General features: G+C 36.3%; 1 protein-coding gene across 1 annotated transcript in view; it reads right to left on the reverse strand.

Annotated features, from left to right (window-relative positions):
• ena (enabled) overlaps positions 1-18,660 on the reverse strand; it is a 59,651-nt gene extending 40,991 nt beyond the window's left edge. Inside the window, exon 1 of the mRNA XM_068768265.1 lies at positions 18,451-18,660. The gene's annotated coding sequence lies outside the window, so the exon portion shown is untranslated. The remainder of the gene's footprint in view (positions 1-18,450) is intronic.
• Between the last annotated feature and the right edge of the window lie 818 nt (positions 18,661-19,478).

A 19,478-nucleotide genomic window follows, 5' to 3' on the forward strand; every position in this document is an offset into this window, starting at 1 on the left:
ATTTAACTATTATATTACACTCGAGTTTGTCTGTTTAGAAATTGAGATATTATTGCCATGTTATTGTGAAACAATATATCCATAAAGTATATTTTTGGTTACTTGACATGATTTAAAAGCTTTAAGCTACTTTTTTAAGATAAACTATCGATCGGAACCTCAGTACCCTGAAAGGTATGCGCTTCTTTCTAACACGCGATGCAACTGTTCCGGACGGACTATAATCATATAAATAAGACAAAAGTGAAATCTTTGGCTTTACAATGCGAATGCTAACATGGTCACTTCTTGGAGACTCTTGTGCCTAAGTTACTTCATGAAGCGTTCGAAGCGATATAAAGAGCTAGATTGCATTACGGTCGTGGTTACTGAGAGAGTCCTTGAGTTTAGATACAAAAATATGTTTAGGCTATACTTTAGAGCTATGTCTACATATATCTCAAACCAAATAAAGTTATAAATGTCTATCATCATTTCAGCCGCAGGAAGTCCATAGCTGGACGGAAGCCTTCTCTATATATTTCTATTAGGACCAGTTGGTCTGACCAAACATCTTGTATCCACCGACTTCCATCGACCGCAACGATCTTCTGTCAGGTCTCCTTCAGGCGGACGTTCTACGCTTCACTTGGCAGTCCGTGGTCTAAGTGGACAATTAAGACACCAATGGTCATCTGTTCTACAGCTGCCCACTGCCACTTCAACCAATTATATCTGATTCGGATGTTGATAAATTCTAAGCATAGCCCTTTCTGTAGCTGGTTCACTAATACGTTCATCAAGTCGTCGACTTAACGAACACAACATTCTCTTTTTTATTATATATATATATATATATATATATATATATATATATATATATACACACACACACACACTGACTTCCCAGAGCACGTGCGTGTGATGCGTGTGAAATGGTGTGTCGGTAGTACACATGCGTTTATCTTTCCCGTTTGTGTCAGTACATTTCAATCAATCTCTGCGCGGACGCATCGCCTTTGACCCACTTGATGTGCCGCGACCGATAACCTTCCGGTTAAGTTTACCTTCACGTGCATATAATCCAGTGGTTCATGGTCGCAGTATCATTGTATTTGAATAAATTTAACCGTAGTATGAAAGCAGCTTATTTTTAACATGGGTTACAAGCGACCCTCGGGTTCAGTGAAAGAGGCCGTCACATAAACTACCTCTAATGTTGGCGACATTCATCTTCATCATGTCAGCCGATAGAAACCCACTGCAACGAATAGAAGCCTCCAAAAGAGATCGCCTCAAATAGCGATCTTGCGCTGCCCGCCGGCCATCCCATCTAGTAGAGCGACGACCGTTGTTGGCGACACTAAATACACAGAAATAATAAAAGAAGATATCACTCAAAAAGTTTGCTGTTTGACCTCTATATCTTCAGACCCGACAATGCTGTAACGGTATTTAGGTAGGATTTTACTTTAATGAATAATATCTGTGGCGCATCGCTAACGCGCTACTCTACAGAATAGTGTTGTACTAAATAACTAGTACCCCCCCCCCCCCCCAAATCCCCACTTTAATTCATCATAATGTCGGCCGATAGACAAGTGTTGCAAGACGCACACAACTCCTAAAGATCGCTACAGTGACCGATCTTGCGCTGCCACTGCCTCAACAAGGTTGCCGACGTAGCTCGAAGAATTGCTCATCTAAAGTGGCAGTGGGCGGGGCACATAGCTAGTGGAACCGACTGCCATCTGGTACACTGACGACATAAAGTCGCTGGATGCAGACATATTAAATATTTTGGGATCAATTTCAACATATTGTTATCCCTCATGGCATATGGGACAACTTCAATTGGAGTCACCTTTTGTAGTGCCCTCGTTCATTTTAGGGGAAAATAAGGGCCACTGCCCATAACGCCAATCTATATAACTTGCATTCTACGACAGGCATAGCTACGTTATTCTAAAAAACCTCAATAAATCGTTTTCTATCGAAGACGTTGATCCAAGAGAAACTTTTTAACCTACTAAAGACTATATAACAACTATGAGTGCCTACGTAATATTGGGTGTGCAGCAATTTGCGTCAATTCCCCCGCCGCGGGGCTCCGATACGAGCTTATTAGAGTACGTTCTTCTGAATGTTAATGCCGTGACACACTTGATTGGAATCACGCGGACAGTAATGAGAAAATAATATATATTATTAGACATTTGTAGTGGTGTGCCGATGGTATAGAAGACGATAAAAATTGTTTACTTTTAAAATATTTACGATTTCTGTTTCTAGAAACTCAACTCAAAAAATTCTCAATGTCTTAGTTTTCAGCGGCATTCCTATATAATTGGGGGGGGGGGAGGGTCAGGGTACGATCTTGGTGGGAATCGCTATATGTGAGAATAGCATTACCTATAAAATGCCAAGAAATAATCTGCTGCGTTAGTGGCGGAACACAAGTTTAAAGCATAGCCCTGGCCAGTCCGAGTCACCTCACGTCCTCGTCGTCCTTCATGGGAACTGCTGCAACCGCGCGGCTGCCAACTCGAGGTGCAGCTGAGCTGAGAGTGCAGGGCAGAAGGCGAATCTTCTGCGCCTCAAAACAGAAGTAGCTCACTAGAGAGACAACCCCATATAAAACCGAGCATGCCCGCAGGCTCCAAGGTGGCAGCCCCACCTGCAGGCTAGGGTATAGTGGGCTAATCACTCGATTACCCGAAATTAAACGATTAAAGAAACTGAAGCAGTACATAACCGGATCGATCATGTTCGGGATGGTAACGTACTGTGGACGCCCTCTGCCCCATCTTGGAGACAGGAATAAACGATGACTATATAACACAAAGTTTCAAACCTTATTCCACAACTATTTATACAAATAACAAGACCAGTTAGTATGTTGGTATGCGCTAAAAGTAAATAATCAATAACAAAAAATTGTATTTGTAGTATTTTAGTAATATTTAAATGCGATACAAATTAGCAAAATAATATCAAATACTAAAGCGTAGTAAATTTACTAAAATTGAGAATCTAAATGGTGTACGATGTAGCCTTAAGGTTCTAGACGGAATGAAAAGCGCAACATAAGTAAGACCACTTTTTTGGATCACCGGAAGACGTTGAACACAGGCTACTTTCTACCGCTCCTATCAGAAAACTATAGAGAGGTTTATATTGTCAAGCTGTACGGCAAGCCGGCTAAAATGATACTGATTATTATGTAATTTAACTAAGATGAAACTAATAACAATCATAGATCTTTAAAGAACCATAAAAAGATAAATTAACTAGTCTAAGTCTACTACTACTAGTAGAAGTCTACTATCGTACAAGGAGGTGTAGTTTGTCATCTCACTTGCACATCAGGTATTGTTGTTGGTCTCACTCGCCTATTCTTATCTCTAGATTATTCGCTACTGGTCTAACATGATTAAGTTAAGAATTTTTATTTTCTTAACATCCAAAATTACAATAAATCCACAGTTTATGAAAACACTACCCTTTCTTGGATTTTAAAGGTTTCCAAGTGGCATTTGCAGATTTCACGTATTAGAGGTGGCAGGGAGCCGAGGGTACAGAGTCTAATATCTCTTGTAAGATAGCGAAGCTCGACCCCTCCCGGGAAGGGTCGGCTCGCACTACACACTACTATTTCACTGGATTGGAAGGCCACCCAGATCTTAGTTCGTGTCGGCGGACGCTCAATGAAATGACCAGGCTTAAGGCCTCACACGAGGAAATCTCAACTTTGGCTGTTACTCGTCAATAATAACCGTTTAGAATGCTAATGACGTTGCTAAATCTCGACTTGGTCGGTCGCTATTACCTTGCTAATAATACTACTGCCACTACTGAAAGCGTTAGCACTGAAAAACTTCACTAACGCTTCTATCTAGTATGGTCAGGATTGTTCAAAACACAAAGTCTCGTAGAGTGAATTATTTTTGAAAATACACTATGGATCGTCACGCAGTGTTATACCGTACTGAAAGTAAAGAAATTAAATAAAAAAAAATACCATGTTCCAGTCCTAAGAAGCTGGTCGTAAAATTTTTGGTATATTTAAGAACAATATAACAGTTATTCTGTGATGGTAATGTATCTGTTACGGGTTTTTAGCGACGAATTAGTTAAATGATAATTGTTAGCGAGGCAAGTCTCTCCTATGTGAACAGGCAACATAATCAAGATCAGGCAATACCCGTAAGAATGGTCATCGTGGCGATAATTAGGGAGGCAGCCTTGTAGTTGGCGTCTAGCGGCTGACATGAAAATATTATATAAATAGTGTTTCATATAGAAATAAAAGCGTAAGTAATACATTAGCAATTCATTAATTTTTACAAAACAGTCTTTATGACACTCCTACTTTTTATTTAATTGAAATAGTTTTCGCGGTAAATTTTTAATCTGTATAAAAATTAAAGGGTGTTTCGCCGTAGCAAACGACGCTCCCTTTTAATTTGATGGAGGGCCGTTCCAGTTTCGTAATGATATTGAAAGCGCCGGCGTGCGCTTTCTTCTTAATTATTTTTTTTTAATTTGCGCCGCTGTTTTAAAAAAAAAATTAAATTCTGAACTGGTGACACGGTTACATGGCTTAGTTTTTCATGTTACTATTAAGTTCCAATTAAGATTATATTTTTCCGATAATTACATTACCGACAAATATCTTATATTTGCGGATTAGTTATATACGTGAAAGTTTTAAAGGGATGTATAACCCATTTGCTGTCAATTAACGTATGTTACACCCCATCTAAAAACCAACAGTGTCTTAAATAATAACTTAATGATAATATAGCAAAAAAAAGCGTTGACAAAATTCCAATGACATATTAAAATTAATTAATCTTTACTCTCCGTCATTGCAGACTGGAAAACAACAAGGTTATTGCCCTGTAGCGTTCCAGTAGAAAAAAAAAATAATGTAACATTTCAAAGCGATCACTTTATACAGGGTATAAATAATATGTACAAAAGCGTTTTTTTTCTGTCAATAAACAAAATACACCCTTCAAAGCTTATAAAACTATGAATAATCATCTTGTATTAGGAAGACCGTAAAACAATGTCGTTTTGCTTAAGTTGAATTCACACGACTACATTTTAACAAGTTATTATTTCTAATCAACATTATATTCAACTTCGTTATCAACAACCTTTTGCCATCTAGTATACAAATGTTCAATGCCAGAGCGGTAAAAATCAATCGGTTTTTCTGTAAAAATGTGTCGACATAAACGACATTACTTTCCGTTCCCCATAATATAAACATTAATCTATATTTCTTTTAGTAACGCCAAAACTTTAGAACACCTTAATCGATTTCATGAGTTTTCTTTGCCTAAAACTGTGTAAAAAGTTCCTATGGGTGTAAAATTAAAAAGTTACGAATATTTTCGCATTTGACAGTTCGTCATGAACTTCGTGCGTTTGACAGTTCACGCGCTGCAAATATAACAAGGCATTCAACAGCTACATCGGTCTGTATTTATCAATTCCAATTTTTTCTATTGGAATGTGACCTCTTGCAGTATAAAAAAAATATCGGGACAGCTAGTATACAATAAAGCCGTAATAACTAGCGTATATACAAAGCCCAATAACAACCGAGCGCGTACACAGGGAAACTCTGCTTGTTTACCAAACGTCTGCCGTCCTTATCAACCCCTCCATTATCAGCTCGGAGAACACAGCGGTTTAATTAGCTTGAATAGTGACGTGACTTTTCAATCGATAAAGATATAGTAAATTTTTAATCAATATTACATAGTGTGCGATATACAAGCTAGTTAAGCTGTATATGAGGAAAAGGAAAGATTGAGAAACATAAACATATTTAAAAGTAAATAACACAGATTCACAAAATTTAATTAGCAGTAAAGAGAGCAAACAAAGATTGGTATAATATTTTATAAGTACGCAAGTAATAAAGTTTTTTTTTATTATTGATCGCATGCAAAACATTTGACCTCTGTCTCGCCTGATTTAAAGCGACGAGATCTACGATGCCACATACTTACCTAGATGATACCTATTTACTTGTAACTTTAAGACTCTCCTCAGTAACTAGCTGGAAACATCGACGCCAGTAGATTATTCCATTCCTCGAGTATTAGGACTATAAAAGTAGTAAGTAACACAACGCTTAGTGTGGGTTGAAGGGTTTTGAAATAAGTTATATTAAGCTTTAACGTATATAATCTTGGATTGTCTAATAGTACTAAAAAAAAATTCTATCGGCGCCCAAAATATGAAGTTTCTGATAAAAACACGTTTTTATTGACCTTACTGTACTTTCAAATACACCATGGCCGTGTTACATCTTTGATGCTATCTTATTAATCACAAACGTTCCTAATATAAATGCAGGAAATTGTGTAAGTACGTATCGTCTTTTTTTTTTTAAAAAAAACGGCTTTTTGTAAAAAGAAAAAATCCGTGACAACCTGAATTGGCCAATTATTTTAAAAATACGTGCATTCAATAAAGTTTACAAAATTGTAGAATACGTAATTTTTTTACCGTATTGTACGAAATGAATTATCGCGTTGTACACGAATCAATATTTTATATTATGATTATGCTATCTAAAAAATCGATAAAATTCCCCTCACTAGTCGCCTGAACATAGAACATACGGCGCAATTGTTGATGTTTCGATACGTACACATTGCAAGTTACAGTTAATCTGTGGTTTGTAAACATATATAGCTAGCAAATATATACAGTACGTATATATGAACAATAATCATTTATTCACTTATGTTACACGTAGAATCAATAATATTGTTCATCTTATTTATCTTTGACAAGGTACGTTAGATGTGCCAGAAGGTGAACGACATAGGTTTTTTTTAACGCTTACTTGACCGCATTGGATCACCTGTTCGATGATGACGAAGATGAAGTATGAAGACTCTGTAAGTATCTATTCACTCTGACCTTGAAGAGACCTGGGTTATAAATTTCGGCAAATATGGAAGCCAGATCAGGATTACGATGTCATGCTTGGTAGGTCTCCCAAGAAACTCTACAGTGTAAGAGAAGTAGTGGGCCCACTTCCTACTTGTCCAAAAGAAACGGGGACCGCTACTATAGGTAGCTCAAATTAAAAGAGACTTGGGAACATGTCTTTTTAATTTGAGCTCCTTTATAATAACGATATTAAATAAGAAAATAATGTATGTTGTGTTTATTGATGTTAATGCTGCTAGCCCGGCGACTTTTGCAGCTTTATTGGAACTAAATTCCCATAACTGAAGGCTTCGCAAACTTTACAAAATGAAACTATGCAGATTTCATCAACTGAACGTTCGCACAAAGGTAGACTTTATTCGTATGGGGGTATGTGTGATGAAAGCGAGGTATAATCGGTAACCAAAGGTGGGATGCGGTTCCTGTTTCTGATCACTCCAGCTGTGCGCAAAGGGTTCGGCCGGAAGGGGAACGGATTGTGGACCAAAATTCGTATCGCAAAACATACTAACAATATTAATGCTATAAATAAGGTAAAGACACTAACGCAACTAACTTTTAAAATGTAAAAAATAAGCAAAATGTTTGTCTGGGAAAGATCAAAAGAAAAAATCATATCCACTCGCTTTCGCCTACAGCGTTAAACTCTTTTCATAAATGATAAATTTATTTAGGAACAAAAGTAGAACACGGTAAAAAACTCAAATATATCAAAGCTAGAATATACTGTCACACGTCTACCCTTATTAAAGAGAGTACAAACCTTTTTATAGGCAAATTCTTGTGCTATAAAGTTTTCGTACCCCGGCGGTATGGATCCCGAAATGCGGGTAGGATGCAAAATAACGAGCCACAAGCGTTACGGCGTCGTAAAGAGACGCACGTAAAAATTCACGTCACAATTCCATGTCGCCAGTCGCTACTGTTTATTTTAACATTTTTATCGTGATACAATTAGGTCACAAATTATTATACGGAGGTGATAAAATTATACAGGTGATCTTATTTCTTTATAAGTATAAAGGCTATAAAAGGATGCCCGTATATCTCATTTCAGTCAACAAAAATCTGTAAAGATTTTTACACCTTTTTCATCCTGTGTAAAGTGATAAACATAAAATATATTACATATTTTTTACTATTACAATGCGACGGATCAATAACCTGTGGCAATACACAATCCGAAAATTGGCAACTCTTTTTAATACTATATCATTATGTTATTTAATATTTCTAGAACCATTAATTTTTATATAGGGTGTACCATACATAATTTTACAGAAAATAAGCTACACATTTAATACACCTTTAAAGCTTTTACATTTGTAGCTAATCATCCCGTATGCATCTAATTTTATTGATTGGAAGATGCCGGACCCATGCTGCTGTTAACTGGTCCTATTGGGCATCTTGGGAAAGGCGTCTATCCATCACTGGACTTCCTATGTCTGAAATGATGATGATAAACGGATGATAAATTTTAATATTTTATTGATTAATAAGAAACTAACAACTGGAGCAATTACTTGACTTATAGGATCTCCTACGCCTATATAAAACTAGAAATTGTTTTAAATATAATAATCCTTCGTTGTAGCTATTTAAATGCTAGGCATATATATGTCCTTAGCGCTCATTCCGTACAGTCTACGTACATAAAATTATTCACAGCGCCGGCAACTTTTTTCCTACAAGAGTGAACTTGAACCGTCTAACGGTACGCGAGAGCCGTGCGGGCGACGGCGCGTGACCGTGGACACCGGGCTTCGAAACCGGAGCGTGAAAACCTTCCCACAACAAAGGATTGAAACCAAAACGAGATCCACGGCTCCGGAAGAATAATCAATCGAATGGAATGTTGATAACAATAATTTACATGTCAAAACCGTGTGAATTTAGTTTTAGTAAGCCACTGCGATTTATCAAGGAAGGAAAACACAGATTTCGTATTGTCTAAGTAATTGGTCAAATTTACAATATATCAGGTTGATGTCAAGTTACGTCTACCACCCGTTCGAATAAAATGCCTCAGGACTGAAAAAAGGCGACCAAATTCAGCAGTATATATTTTTTTAAATAATATTGGTTAACATATTTAATTCTTTTTAATGGACTCTCACAGCTGTTGATCAAATTCACAACATCTCTTGTTGACGTCAAGTTGAACTTAACAACCGTTCTAATAAAATGCCTCAGAAATGAAAAGAAAACGCAAAAGAAACTCGGCAGGATAATGTGGTCTCTTTTTAATGGATTCTCATTGCTGCCTAAATGGCTTTCGCAGATTCCGCAGAAATAAGGTGGCGGGGGTGGTGCGCCTAGCTTTAGGCCTTTTTTAAAGTAGACAAGTTCATCGACTCCCGAGGGAGCCTCGGCTCGGGCCAATATTACTATTTCACGGATTGGGAGGCTGCCGAGTTCTCAGATCCTATCTATGAACACTACATCGAGTGAATAAGTTCAAAGGTTCCCCATGAGGAGACCTAGACTTGAGCTGTCACTCGTCGGAAATGCCTACTTAGCATACCGACACAAAGGCACCCAATAGGACCGAACCTTGGCTAGGCCAATTTCTGTTGCCTGGCTAAAATCACTACTACCACTTTAGAAAGAATTAGCGCTAAGAGAAATGGCGGAAGAAACTTCAGCAACGCATCTAACTAGTATAATCGAGAGTTGACGTCCCCAGTAACATATTTAATAATCATTGAAATAGAGAGGAGACGAACATATCTTCCCAAGGTCTTGTGTTAAGTCCTTTACTTACTTTAAAAATATATCTTTATATAGTAATACAAGCTTTCAGAACTTTCACTGGGATCCTATTGTAAAAGTGTATAGAAAGATATACTAACTCAATGAAGTCGAGTATTATGTATAACTAATTGGTTTTTGCATTTACTTCAAATATTATATCACAGTTTCTGGGAAAATCGGTTATGTTTTTGTAAACATACTTTACATTTTCACACACGTATTGAGAAGGTTAACTCAATATATCAATTTCTAATAAAAAAACATCTTCACTACGATTTAAATTAAAAAAAAAAACCACTAATAGCTCCATACAGACATATTTACTACATTCACGTGTATGATTTTTTTCTTAATAAATAAAAATGGTTATTTACTACAGAAAGTTTTTCACAATCTAAGATAAATGCTTTGAAAGGAAACATGGTAACACTTTCTTAAGATTATCAATAATCACATTAGTTTAGAACGACGAAGTAGAAGTGTGCAGATTACATAGCTCGCAGAACACATGGTTGCAAGGGCCTTGGTGGTCCTGTAGACACAACGGACCCGCAAACGTTGCGTAGGATACGGATGATCTTGTTATAGTCGATGGAAGAATTTGGCTGCAGGGTACTCCCTACCGGTTCTATTCTAAATCAAGGTGGGAGGCCTATTTTCAACAGTGGACGTGTACCGTTGATGACGAGAGTAAATATTGCTAAAAAATTAACTTGAAATAACCAAAAAACACATCGTCACATGTAAAACGGAAGTGGTTAATTAAAAACGAGGTTAAAAAAGGTTAAAAACTTGTAATTGGGTCAAAATACGGCTGAGGATGTAAGAGTCGTTTCGAGTTGGCGGCGCAGTGAGGCTCTATTTATGTTCTCTCGTCTGTCATCGCTTTAAAAAGGCAACGGTATTGATTTAATGCAGTCGATGCTGTATTTAAAAATGGAACGTTTTGTCTTGCAGTTTTAACAACTTACGTCTTTTTTTAATCTATAATAGGGAGGCGTCAACGTGCAAATCTCGATATCCTTTTAATATAAAAACGTACTAATGTGGAATTATATTATAATTTTAAAATTAATAAAATCTAAACACCGTTCAGTATCTAGTCACTAGAATGTCGAAGAATTACGAAGAATTGCCGTGACCAATTATTAACAAAAAAATTATGAAGAGAAGTAAAATAAATGTCCTTAATTAATATTATTTAGAATCAATACAAATACTTATTTTTTCTTAGTTTCGCATTATTATAATTCCAGTAACTGAAAAGATTTAAAACCAATAATAAAAACATGTTATTGAAAAAGCTATATTATTCTATTTGAGAGTACTATGCTGATATTAATGTGTGAAATTAAATATTGTAGTTGCTCACTCAGGAAGCTAATTATTGTTGTGGATATATTTTAAAAAAATCTTTGTAGTAACTGTCGAGTTTCTAGCTGGCTTCTTCTCAGCAGAACTGACTTCTGAGCCGGTGGTAGCTTGACGATTCGAAAGTGCTTGAAGAAGTGTAAAAAAATTACTTTTCTGAATTTGTTCGTCTTCTCAGATCAGAGTGTGCTTAGAACCTACAAGCTTTAAGATGAAGGATGCCATTATAGCAGAGTTTCAATAGTTCAAAGAGGTCAAATTGTTCTTATGATATTCTTCTCATTGCGTATGCTGACACTATAAATGAAATTATGTGGATAATACTATAAATAAAGAAAAATTTAGTATTGTTCTCCTTTTTTTTCAGCTGGTAGACGTCCACTGCTAGGCATAGGCCTCCACGAAAATTCACCACGATCACCGATATTACTCCCGCATCCAATGTCCGTAACTATGACGTCAGTACCCGTGGTGGGCGATCTACCCACAGCCCATCTACCTGCTCGTGGTCGCCACTCGATAACCTTTCGGTCCCACTGGCCATCAGTTGCTCGAGCGATGTAATGTGATGATCCCATGTTCTAGTTTTTATGATATAAATTCTTTATCATTATGTTCTTTCAATAGTTTATGATACCAGCGTTCTACGTTATCCGGGAGTTTAAAAAATTAATAGTGTATGCCATACGACTCAAGATGACACAGCTCATTAAACCAGTAACACTTGTAAACTGGAACAAAGTATATTTACTTGTGACACACCATCAGACCTGCGAAAACCTCTTCATGTGCTATTTTATTAAAACTTTCATTACACATAATTGCGTGTACTTTATCATATTAATTACTATTTCTTACACACTCTAATAGCTAATTTAAAGTAAAATATAGTTCTTAATTAAAACAATATAATAAATATTATTCTCTCGAATAACCTTCGCTAACCACTTCCGAAAAGTCATGACATATGTATATGTATTCATATATTAAATTTCTTATTTGCCGTAAATTTGGTACCAAATATTTAATACACAATTATAATTGTATATCAACTATTAATCATGGGCACTCATAAATATATATACATAAAAATAAATCTGTTCCGATCGAGTGGAAACGTGAGCCTTTGAAACGCTAAGTGATGATCGGGTGACCTAATATATATGAAATAAAAGATATACAGGTTGTACACGAATTAAAAAAATCCCAGGAAGGCTTAGCGATAAGCCATAAACGAGAACAGAATAAAAACATTGTAAAACCTCATAGAAGATGTTACAAATGCGTAGTGGCACATATGTCAATATACGTGGTAATAGCTTAGGAGATGTGAATGTATAGCTCATTTGACAGTTTTCCAGCTTTTACACCTATTTCCAATCACACTGTGAAAAATGATCACTTTGCAATATGCTACATAAATTCATTTTTTCAATGCAATGCAACAGACAAAAAACTTATAGCTGTACAAAGTCTAAATTTTAAGAATAGTAATCCGAACTTTGAACACGCTTTTTCTTACTATATTATCATTACGTAATTTATTACCTTAAAAAAATATTTTTGGTCAGGGTGCATCATAAATTAATTAATAGCAAATAATGAACAATGAGCTCTTTAAGGCTTTAACAACAACTTGCAAACATCCAGTTAGTTCATGTTGGCATCATGCTAAGAATATAAACATTAAAAAAAAATTAAGACTATCCTGAAACCGCTGAAGATAGGGCCAACCTAACGATCATTCAATTACGCGAGGTAAGACGCATCGAGTTACTGTCATCACCTGCATATTAAACGCTATAAGATACTCCGCATAACATCAATACTGTGTATATAATATGATATATTAACATATGAAAAATATAGATGGAAGACACAATATAGAAAAATGAATTATACCTTTAGCAATGTATTATATCAATGAAGACATTTTATTCATTATCATCAAATTAGTCGTTAGAGATAGACACCCACTGTAAGGCAAAAGCCACCCTCAATGATCGCCATGATGACCGGTCTGGCGCTGTTCGCATCCAGAAACTTCCCGGTCCACCTAGCGTGGATGATTTATTACCTTGGTACTGCACCGGCCTCTGCCCTACATTGAAATGCTCAAGGAATGACCTCTCTTGTCTATATTTTATTCACAATGTTCACCTACGGTACAGAAACATCGGTATTTCACTTCTGACCCCATTGACAAGCTTACAGTCTCTCAAGGAGACATGATCGGGATTTATCCACAGGATAAGATTTTTAATGGCTGCCGTTATTGGGGACCTCTCGTTCAAACCTATCTTGGGAGAGACAGGAACTTTTTTTAGTTATAACTTTTGTTTAATTCCCCTTTCATGCATTACATTTTCTTTCTCTCTTTTCATCTGTCTCCCAAAGAGATCGAATTTGGAAGGAATTGATCCTTAGACGAATGAAAGAAGCTAACCTATCCCGGCGGAATAACAAGTTAAAACTGCAATGGGCAGGCCACATAGCGTGCATAACAGAAGGCCGATCAGGCTATAAGGTTCTGGAGTGGAGACCACGGACCTGGGCAAGTGCAGGGCAGAACCTCCACCCTCAAGACGAACAGACATCCTAGTTAGGTCGTCGGAAGAAGCTGGATGCAGACCACTTCAACTACAGGTCTCTTTATAAATCTATGACGGAGGACTATGATCAGCAATTGCAGTCCTGTGGCTGATATGAGATGAGTAATCTCATCTCATATCAATCAAATCTTGTAGGCTTTTGGATCATCATAAAATCATAATAAACTAAGCGCGTATAAAGCGACCGCCCCATTAGAGTTCTCTGAGGACCTATTCGACTGATTTCAGATTTACATTCATGTACCAGAATTGCTTGATAAACTTATACCTGCGCTTCGGAAAAACCTATCGATATCCCTTGGACTTCACATTAAAACAAAGTTTTAAGATTAAAACACCATGTCCGATTCGGTAGGAATAGTTAATAGTTACAATAATACAGAGCAATGAAGAGGGCTATGCACGAAGCTTCGCTGTGAAATAAAATGAGAAGATCCGCAACTAAAGACAAAATGAAATGAGAAGATTCGTGGAACTGTCACCGATGTTGCTTGAAGAATTGCAAATCTGAAGTGGCAATGGATAAGGGACATCGCTCGTGCAACCAGCGACCGTTGGGGCCGAGTGGCGACCATGACTTGGTAAACACGACAGGCCTTATAAGGTTTATTAGAGGACTAGATGCAGTCCCGCTTTCAACCGATCCTCATGAGGAATACAGCGTTTTTTTACCTCACTTATTTAAAACAAGAAGTTTTACAAGTTTATACACACTATTCGCGTTTTGTCTTAACCTAATACATTAAAATTACTATTATGGGAATGATAATAACATTTTAAAATACTTGAAATAATAACTTTATAAACAACATGCCATAGTGTTTAAATTAATATATGTTACTGGTAATGTATTCACGCCTCGACTACCAAGGTTATTATGATATAATTAAAGGAAAAATCGATAGCAATGTTTTTAAATTAACTGCCACGATAAAATGTATTTTCTGAGTCACAAAAGTAGTGTTTGTTGGTAACGTTACGTGACTCTTGTTATATTGTTTTCCAGATGGCAAATATATATTTTTAATTCGACGTAGTAACACTGTAAACACTACTTGAAGACATTACCAATGTCTTGTAGCACAAACGGCAATATACAGGATGATTGTATATAAGCTCAAGACATGTGAATGGATAACTAATTTGTCAGCAAAAGCCTTTACATCTATGACTTATAATTCTGTATAAAGTGATATACATCCCTTTGAAGTATGTGACATTAATTTTTGTTTATTGGAATGTGTAGTGGAATATGCGAAGGACCAATAACCTCTGCAGGGATAGATATAAAAATATAATTAATTTTAATACGTATGTATATTTAAATATAAATTATGCTTCATTATATTGAATTTACAGTGTTACTTCATTTTTATCTAAAACTACTGTTAATTTTTAACTGAAACCGATTTTATTTTAAAAAGTAAATAATACCATTTTTTATTAGTTTATTGTTGAAAATCAAAATTCTATAAGTTATTAACAGGTTACCTTACTATACTCATTATACAGAATAATTGGATATAGGTGTAATAATTAGGAAGTAGTGAATATATAGCTGATTTCCTGTCAATTAATGTATGGTACACCCTATTTAAACCTCAATGGTTACACAAGTAATAGAAAACGTAATTATAATATAATAAAAAGTTGTTTGTTATCTGTTCCTGCAGACATGATACTGCCATAAATTTTTTTGGCGTGGCACTTTGCAATAGAAAAAAAAATAAATTAATGTAACATGCGAATATGTTTGAGTAATGGCTTTAGGTGTAGGTGTTTTTGCACATTGGAAATAATAATAAAAAGGCATTCATCATAAATGCATTGTAAAGTATCTATTGCATCGTTCTACACCAGATGTCCATCTGTACGGGTTGCTTTTGTGAAAAAAAGATGCGACATATGCGCGTCACATTCAGATGCAGGTCACGGAGTCCGGCAGATGTTATCTTGCAAGTGCATTTGTAAGTCTTTAATGCATACGCTGCTATAACATAACGCGTGGATTCATCAAATCATTCATATCAGTTAATAGACTCTCAACTGCAAGGCCTAGGCCTCACTCAAAGATCGCTTCTGGAAACACCCTTACGGTTACCTCCAGGGATTTTACACGATCTTGACTATGCTATTGGCCCACCTCCTGAGGATCCATGCCGCATCAACCGGCTCATGGTTGCCAGCTATCAGTTGTACGAGCAATTCCTTTAGTTACGTCGGTGACCTTTGTTGAAATAAATGTTATAAGAGATAACATGACGTTAGAGTATGGGGAATTACTGTAGTCACAAACACATTAAATATCAATTCATCAACACACAACATACCGACAAACTTGTTTATCAAACTAAACTCGTAGCTGCCAACCATCGCTTATTGCAATCAACAGCTGTAGAGCACGCATAGGAATGCGTTTGTCGTTTCCACCTGTTATGGCGTCCATGTATGGTCTAGTTGGCATTTAAGTTATATATAGATTAAAATGCACTAACTAGCCCTGTTTTGGTCGCTTTCCAAACCACAACCAAACTAAGATTAAAGTTACATTTCTAAACAACGCTAATACGCGGCAAAACTGTTCATTAGCGGTGAAGCAACAGCTTGCTTTAGACGTCCACTGTAAGGAATAGGTTTTCCTCAAAGATATCTATGAGGGGATATACCATAATCGCCACGCTTGGCAGGCGCAGTGGCAATTTGTATATAATTAACGCACAAAGTGTAAATCATATAAGACTGTATCTCGGGAATCAAATCCGCGACCTACGATCGCAAGTCTTAGTCCTTACCGTTGGGCTACCACTACTGGATGTGTTTTAAGTCATGAATGCACAGACCGCGGCCCGCCGGACAAATACTAGTGGCCCGTCGACAGCAAAAATAATACTCTCGTACATTCGAAATATATTGAATTCTATTCCAGAATAAAACCAAAAAAATTAATTACCTATACTTTTGATGGCCGGCCCGTCATCAGTTCATGATTTGCCCGAGTGGCCCCTAGTTTTAATAAGTCTGTGCAACCATGTTTTAAGTATATACGAAATTTACTAATTAACAAAAGAATTAGTATCAACAAACACTTTAAAACTATTTTCTATAAGATGCATGCAGTATCGACACACTTGGTTGCCAGAAGTTATTGTTGTCCCGTCGCATTCTAATGGAGACAAAATAAAAGTAACATATTCCAGTATGATTACTTTACAGTATAATCAGCAGATGTTATTAAATCTGTCGAAGTGTTCTAGTTCCGATATTAGGATTAGGCCCCTCAAGGTATCTATGGAGGGATATACTACAATTGCTACGCTTGGCAGACGGGTTAACATTTACACTGTAATATTAGTTTAGATCATGGTTGCACAGACTTATTAAGACTAGGGGCCACTTGGGAAAATCATGAACTGATGGCGGGCCAGCCGCCAGAAGTATAGGTAATTAATTTTTTTTTTGGTTTTATTCTGGAATAGAATTCAATATTTTTCGAATGTACGAGAATATTATTTTTGCTGTCGGCGGGCCACGGTCTGTGCATCAATGGCTTAGATTTTTCAGTAACACTTTTTAATCGCTGCCTTATCCGTCTCACTGCTTACTACAGGTTTCGCGTATCCTACAATGATCGTACTGTCTCCCTATAGTGGGAACCTCATTTAGATCCCCTATAAAGTTGGTACAGCGTCTGTTTGTGCATTAATATTGGAATATAAACACTGTCATATTGTGGAATACCAGCTTATAGAGTAAAATATTCAATGTAAAAACCTTGAAAAGAATTTCATTGTTATGAAAACATCGTAACTCCTGACATATGTTTATTTCTACTTTCGCCTTGTTGCATATTTTAACAGAGGTATTAGATTACTTTTAAAGCCCATAGATGACGCCCGTTTGCACGGCTTAAGCCTCATTCAGAGTAACCAAGAGAAAGGTTTAAAGTCACCACTTCTATACATCATGAGAAAGCCAGAAGTTGCCATTTTATAGAAATAAGAATCAGATTAAACTCCCCTATAAGACATTCTTTAAATAAAGGGTGTTTTTCTGTGGTCATTTTGCAGTATTCATAATACAGTAGCTAAGCAATTAATTTCCAAGATCTATTCGTAATTGTCGTTTCAGCCCATAAACGCCCAATGCACGGCATGGACTCCTAAGATATCTGTTGAGAAATATACCATAAACTCCACGTTTGTCAAGCTCTTTGGCGATCGCGGTGTGGTATTATGGTGTACAGAGGACGCTGCCGCCCATCTACTGGAAACTTATTTGTGATCAGTGTCAATTTTATATAAACAATGCACAGAGAGTGAATTATATATTATATCTTGGGAATTAAACTCGCGAAGATTTATAATAGTAATAACCAAGCCTTTTTTAGTCATTCTGGATAGTTCTAGATATATATTTTCCTACCTCCTCTCCACCTCTTGCCACTGTATTAAGCGGAAAATACAGAGGTAAATTAAGATAAATAATTCTTACATCTTAAAAAAAATATCTTAAAATTGGCAAAGGTTACCAAATTTTTATTTATGCAATTTCTTTTTTTTCATGACTGTTTCCCGATATTTACGAAATTTCCTTTGGTAAAATTGTGTATAAATCCTGGTAATATCTAAAAGGCCCAACAGCCTAAATATGTATTCAGTAGTGATACAAATAGTCTAAATAAATAAAAGACAGTAAAAGCCGCTGATAACTAAACGATATCCAAATACAAACACTAAAGTTTACATACAAACTATAAACAAATAATAAACATGTCCTAAAAACAGTTTGGCAAAGAACCCATCAGCCTGATAACGAAACAATTAACAGTGAATTAATATTAAACACACGTTACACACTCCACTAAAACCACAAAGGGCTTGTGACACACACACAGTATATATCACTACACATCGATCGACGATCTACGGGCTGTCAGCGCACGTCTGCGCTCGCGCAAATCATCCGAACTACTAGTGTTTCGTACGGGAAACCGTAATCACAACGAAAGAGAGCGAGGTATTGCGATGACAGAGATAGTTTTATGTTTGTTTATACTACACTGCATTCGGGATCTAGAAGATTAAAGTACGCAGAAGGTCTCATCCATTTTCTGCTTATATATTATTTTCTCGGAGAATCAATAAAATCATTTAAGATGAATAACAATACCTTATATATTACAATATCGCTGATACTGTAATAAATCAAACGTGATATAATTCCACCAAAGTAATGTTAGAAAAGTAAAGTATCCGGCAATTGATTTGACGCGTTAGAAATATTAATAATTTATGAAAACAAACGCAGCGCTGCCGCAGGTGGATAGATCACCTCGTTAAGGTTGTCAGAAGACCCTGGCATCCTGTACTATATGAAATCTATGAGGAGATACCTATATCCATCAGTGGACGTACTAAGGCTAAAATGATCACTAGGCTCATGATAAACACCAACGGTTGTATCTACTCTGTATACATAGCCAGCTGTGCGATAAGGACAACGCTATACAAAGCTATCAGCCGGTCTTTGTCCGAAACGTAATTCAAAAAAAATGTCATACATAAGTGTTTAGTAACAAAATTCATATTCTACCATAATTATATATTAGTTTCATTGAATATGGTAAACTATTTGTACGATTACTTTAAAGAGGCACATAAGGGACTCCTACAAGAATGCTTTTTTCTTGGGGGCTCCCTAGTCTTTTTATTGTTACAAAAGGAAAATAAATACATAGAAAACCCATTAGGTTACACTTGTATGTTACAAAAGAGC

This window comes from Battus philenor, unplaced genomic scaffold, assembly GCF_028537555.1.
Source record: "Battus philenor isolate CCGP_79_NKW_IND1 unplaced genomic scaffold, ilBatPhil1.0.hap1 SCAF_25, whole genome shotgun sequence".
NCBI lineage: Eukaryota > Metazoa > Arthropoda > Insecta > Lepidoptera > Papilionidae > Battus > Battus philenor.